The sequence below is a fragment of the Homarus americanus genome, unplaced genomic scaffold (genome assembly GCF_018991925.1).
Source record: "Homarus americanus isolate GMGI-L3 unplaced genomic scaffold, GMGI_Hamer_2.0 scaffold31037, whole genome shotgun sequence".
Taxonomy (NCBI): domain Eukaryota; kingdom Metazoa; phylum Arthropoda; class Malacostraca; order Decapoda; family Nephropidae; genus Homarus; species Homarus americanus.
Genome location: NW_024722227.1, coordinates 15,114,826 through 15,121,696, shown reverse-complemented (window position 1 = coordinate 15,121,696; position 6,871 = coordinate 15,114,826).

The window sequence follows — 6,871 nt, the reverse complement described above, 5'->3', positions numbered from 1 at the left end:
TTTTTAGCCATTTTAACAATTATTGAACATAATTGAAGGTAAAGTGACTAGTTTAATGCGCGGCATCCAGCCTCTTAACACAGCAAACAGGAGTTAGTCTCTCTCTGTTTTCACTGGAGGTAACATCTTGCTTGAGACTCTCTTCAACTAAACGCTTTTTTTCTGTGTTTCCAAGCAAATTATTGGTCATTTTGAAATATATTTTACATATTGACAATATATAATGCAGTGCAGTGTTGATTTAAAGAAAATAATCTTGAATTACACCAAGAGAGCTAAAATTTTATGGGTGAAATGGCGCCATGGGGTGACTTCTCTTCCACCCCAATGCCTTCTCTTCGTCCTTCTCCTCCACCCCCATTCTAAATCCCATCATCATCATCATCATCATCATCCAGGAGCCTTCTACATACACACCTCAAAGTAAGTGAACTTTTCTACCATTTTTGTTGAATTTAGGAAATTTTCGGTGAGCTGGAACCAATTCCCCAAAAACCCATTGAAACAATGGTTTCGGTTAACGAACTTTTCGGTTAACGAACGACCTTCTGGAACGGATTGAGTTCGTTAACGGAGGGGTCACTGTATCTATTATCTCTGACTTCACCTATAAAATACTGCATTAAAAAACAAAATGTAATTTCACCAATAAGTATACTACAGGAGTACTACAGAACTTATGAAGAAAATATTGCTATCCACAGTCAATTAATCCATTAAGCAGAGAAAAGAAATAATGATTACAAATAACTATACCAGTAATATCTTAATTAGCCAGAATCCCTCAAACCAGGAGCTCTCTGATAGCCGGAATTGAAATTTTCCCGGAAAATCATTCCCAAAGCTGTAATTTTCCAGAACATTCTGGCTTTGCGAACGATTTTTCGAGGGGCACATTTTCTGGAAAATTTGGGAAAATTTTCCCGGCACCCAGAAAATTCCAGGGATGGGGGATTTTTATTCTGGGTCTGAGAGATGAAAATTAGGGGTACGTATTTACCGGAAATTCTGAGAAAATTTATTCTGGTACCCTGAAAATTCTGGGGATGGGGGATATTTTTCCTGGTTCGAGACATATGTAATGTGCAATTTCTGGAACTTCCAAGAATATTTTTCAGGTACCCGGAAAATTTCAGAAAATTCTGGGGATGAGGGATAATTTCCGGCTTCGAGAGATGAAATAATGCATCATTCTGTAGCTTCCGAGAAAATTTTTTCTGTTACCCAGAAAATTCCGGGGATAAGGGATTTTTTTCCGGCTTTGAAAGAGTCGTTTCATTACCCGGAAACCTCTCATTCCCGGAGGTGCTCTGCACCAATTGTTCTGGCCAACAGAGATATCACTGCAGCATTCCCTTAAAATTTGCAGCATTTTAACTTGCGGATGACACCTTGGATGTACCCAATAATGTCTGCGGGTACTTTTAAAGTTGGCAGAATGTTCGTGGCCAAGATAGGGAGTATGCAAGTTTTGTGGCATCCCACAAGGTGTTTCTCTTGTCCCGGGAGGCTGGGCCACACGAGCTCACTCCGACTCAGTCCGGGATAAACACTTGTCTGCCTCACATGTGTGCTACTCTGCTCTCTTAACTGTGCTCCTTGTGCTTGTGATGTCTCCCAAATGCCCTCAACCACCTTCATCCAGCCACAGGAAGGTGCCCAAACAAGTGAAGAGAGAAAAGAAGGTCATGACCCTAGTGGAGAAGATACAACTGCTGGACAAACTTAGGAGTGGCCGAAGCTTTGCAGCGTGTGACCACAAGTACTGTATGGCATCAATGAGTCAACTGTCTGCTACATCAAGAAGAAAGAGAGGGAGATTCTTAATGCTTCTGCCAAGGATACAGCCATGGTGAAGATGAAAAAAGCCCTTAACATCTGGATTGAGGACTTTAACCACCGCCACATCCCTCTCAGCCAGAAGTTTATCTGTGACAGAGCCAAGGACCTGTATGACTGATTCCATGATGAGGAAGGTGGTGAAGGTGAAGTGAGTGGTGAAGGTGGTGCTAGTGCTGGTGGTTCTGGTGATACCACAAAGAAAGGTTTTAATGCCACTAACGAGTGGTTTGAGCATTTCAAGAAGTGCTACAACCTGCACAACTTGAGGATCACTGGCGAGTCAGCCTCGGCGGATGATGTAGCAGCAAGGGAGTATCCTGCGATCTTCGCTGAGATTATCCGGGAGAAGGGCTACAAGCTGGAGCAGGTTTTCAACACTTGACAAAACTGGCTTCTGGTGGAAGAAGCATGGATGTGACTGGGTCTTGACAAAAAAAACTTGAAAATAGTTTTTGAGCTCGGGGGTCAGGGGAAACACCTGCCGTATATCTCGGCCTATAAGGCGTCGGGGTGCATAAGACGGCCCCCCAAATTTCCATTTAAAAAGTAGCTTTTGAGCTCTATTTGCTGTATAAGACCGATACCCCAAATGTGACACTTACCCACTGACTCAGTAGTCCTTTACCAACCATCCTTGGTTTTTTAAAATAAGGCCAATTCACTTCAAGTAATGTCATCAAATGTTATCGGCTGGTGTAGTGTAAAGAACTAGTGACGTCACTTAAGCGTCGGCTATTTACCGGTAACTGGAACTAATGTCGGTGTCGAGTAAAATTTTTCCATTGCCGTTACTCAAATTCATGTACAAGCTGGACAATTTTGTAATTAAGAAGATTTGTGATCAGGTGAGAAGGCCGGGTCACTTGACCATCTGACCTGACCACCAACCGTTGTGTGCTATTTAAAGATTAGTAGGGTCATTACCTAATACCTGACCATTGTGGACCTGGTCTCACCCTCCTCTGTATATATACACCTTGATTTGTATTACTCTCTCTAGTCTGTGCTCACCCCTGAAGATGTGAATTACACGAAAGTGCTTGGGAACTTCGTGTTTTCTTCTTTCCTTGTGGTTATCAGCATATATATATATATATATATATATATATATATATATATATATATATATATATATATATATATATATATATATATATATATATATATATATATTTATATATATATATATATTTAATATACTCATTCACACTATTTTATAATTGCAGTCATGTACTGAATATTCTATGTACACAAAATAAATGTTAAATTAATTATTTATGGTGCATTAGGGTACTGGCCACTTCAGACACAAAGACGGGCTATAAATAGCCTTCTTATCTAGGTACCCTCCATCTCACCCTGAGTCAGAGGGAAGGGTCTTGGTAAATAACATTTGTTGGCTTAGTTTCCATTTACTTGAAATAGATTTACCGAATTATTTGTTTATTTATTTATTTATAATATACTGTAATATATTAAACACACTGTAATTATTTTCTTTAATTTATAAACTTGTTTTGCGACAAAGGAATGTTCTCCAGTAGTGTTTCATTAGGATTTGAGTGAAAAAATATTATGTACTTACTACATACATTTATAACACAAACATATTTATATATACTGTATGTATACATATATACACATGCACACATTTAATTTACTAATTCACAATATTTTAAAAGCAAATTACCCGACAAGTTAAAAATGTTATTAGCACATGATTATTACTGACGTCATCATGTATTAAAAACCTTCAAAATCCACATCATCAACATCCGATTTCATAAGTTCTTCAAGTACATCCTGAGATACATTTATGGCTGCATCATCATAAGGATCAAACTCCAAATCAGATGACGTGGCTTCGGCTTCTGTTTCATCCTCGTCCTCCCACAACATATCATCTTCCATACCATCCATTGAATTAGATATTCCGCACTTTTCAAAAGACTTGATAACTGTTTCCACATTAATATCATTCCATGCCTTGATAACAAAATCACACAGTACATCCAGTTCGGGAGCACGCATATTCCCACCTTTCGTGTAAGACTTTTTGCCGCTGATCATCCACTTGTTCCATTGTTCACGAACGCGGTCCTTGAATGGTTTGTTTAGACAAACATCAAGTGGTTGTACAACTGAAGTTAATCCACCAGGAATAACTGCAATGTCACTGCTGTTCCTCGCCATGCTGGTTTTTGTTCCCTCTGTTAAATGACTCACGAATATATCCCATACTAAGAGGCTACGCTGTTTTCGAAAGCCACCAGGTCGCCTACACCATATATGATCAATCCATAACTTTATTCCTTGTTCGTCCATCCACCCTTTCTCGTTGACGTGAACAAAAACTCCAGCCGGGAACTTTATTTTGGGCATTGTTTTCCTCTTGAGAGTTACCATTGGGTTCAACTTGGTTCCGTCTGCCATGCATGAAAGTACTACTGTAAACCGTGTCTTTTCGTGTCCTGTTGTTTTCACTAACACTGTTTTTGCACACTTTGTATCAACAGTATGATTACCGACCATGTCGAAGTTCATAGGTGTTTCATCCATGTTCCCGATGTTGCTTAATGGATAACAATGTTTCTTACGTTGCTGTATAATGTAGCGATGGAAATTAACAATTTTACGGTTAAGATCTGCTGGTAATTTTTGCGCTATTTGTGTCTTCTGCCTCAGTACCAGATTGCTTCTTTCCATAAAACGACTACACCATGAAGCCGCGGCTTTGAAGTCTTTGCTGTGCTCTTGATTTTGTTTAGCCCACTTAAGTGCCCAAATACGTATCATGTTTCTTGATACAATATATCCATTTTGACGCTGCTCATGGACCATGTCTACTGCGTGCTTCTCTAGAATCGGCCAGTGTGCATTGCCTCTTCTGATTGCACATTTATTCCTGGGCATACTTCGTAGCAAGTGTTCCTTTGAACTCCAATCCCGCACCATCTTCTCAGTTACACCGTATTCTCTTGAAGCAGCACAATTGTTGTGTGACTGGGCATATGCTATCACTTTCAGCTTAAAACAAGCTTCATATCTCCTACATTTAACAATTGGAGCCATGGTGAGGTTTTATGGTAGCTGGATATTAATATACCGGAGTGTTCACATGGAGAGAGTGCTATTGCTTATGGAGTGATAACTCAACAACTGGACAAGGCAAATGAGAGAAGGGGTATCACGTTTGGGGATAGATAACATGACCTGACGTGGTCACCTTACACATATATGGTTATCATTAAGACTCAAACTCCGAATCAAATGACCTGAATACTTCTTCATCATTGCCATCCTAAATTTACCACTGTCGGTAGTTTCAAGAATTAAAAGAGTCATTTACTGAATATTCTATGTGAAAAAAATAATTTTAAATTAATTATTTATAGGAGATAAGTATTATGATCAGTAAATATATGGTATTCCTGGCCACTTCAGACACAAAGATGGGATAAAAATAGCCCATCTCCCCCTCTTACAGCTGCCAATGGGAAGTATCTTGGTAATTAAATTTGATGTTTATTTTCATTGTTTGTCTAATTTATCATGTATCAGAGTAATATTACCAAAAATTGTGTAGGTAGCAGGCAGCTACCAAACAGGTAGATACTACCGCCTGGGAAGATATTGGAAGCATAATGTGTTGTCTAATGGTAGACCCTGCTGCCATATGGCATCACGAAAATTGGGACCAAGTCCCAGGTTGCTGACCTGACTTTCTGCCTCATTTACACACAATTGCAGTTTCAATTGTTCCTCTTACTTTGACAACACAACATACATACAGTATATGATTTCTCACTTTTGATATTTTTTTTTAATTTTTGTATTTATTTATGGTTAGTTACTTAAAATAAGGCCAATTCACTTCAAGTAATGGCATCAAATGTTACCGGCTGGGGTAGAGTAAACACTAGTGACGTCACTTAAGCGTCTGTATTTAACTGTCGGTAGTTTCAAGAATCAACGCAGTCAATTACTGAATATTCTTTGTAAAAAAATAAATTTTAAATTAATTATTTATAGGAGATAAGTATTATTATCAGTAAATATACCGATATGCATTACTGACCACCTCAACGGCTAAAAATAGCCCAATCTCACGGTCACTTTCCCTTTCTTGTCTCCTCACTGGCAAATGGGGGGGGCATGGGGAGGGGTGTGTGATGATAGCTGTGTTTATTACAGGGGTATATTGTTCTTTTACGGTATGTTAGACAGGTTTATAATACATTTTTATTATTTTAATATACCGGTAATCTTAATTTGAATCCAGCTTGCCAAACATAAGTTTCAGTATGAAATAATTAGTGGTAGGACCTTGTGAGTGGCTTACGATGTTTCCATCACCACTCTTGACACACTAAACCACAATATTTAGGAGGTAAGAATTTTATACCTGGTGATTAAGACGACCCCCTAACTTTGTGCAGATTTTTTTAATGTTCAAATTCCGTCTTATAAGCCGAAATATACGGTACCCAGGAAGTATTTACCATATTTAACTTATTTTCTCACAATGTTACCCATTTTGTGAGTGCCTAATAGTTAAAATACACAATAGCCAAAATCAAACATGTATGTTTATTGCAACAACATTGTTCATGCAGACACAATTGCAGGGTCTCAATTGTTTTTCTTACTTTGACAACACAACTTACATCTATCATTTCTTACTCTTGATTTTTTAAGTTTTGCATATATTTATAGCTCTATTATTATTATTATTATTATTATTATTTATAATTATCATTATTAACAGAGTACAGTATTACCCCGCTTTACACGGTTTCACTTTCCGCGATTTCTCATTTACGCGGTACCTTGCCAGAACCGGAAAGTGATCACTTTCCGAGGTGCATCTACTCATATACGTGGTGAAGTATAATTTATTTTTTTATTTTTTTTTATTTAGCTCATAAAATTCATACAAATTACCCTGCCAGAATATAATTTACATTGCTGGAATTCTTACAATATGATGATCATTTTGAATATAAACATCATGGATTTTCCATTATAT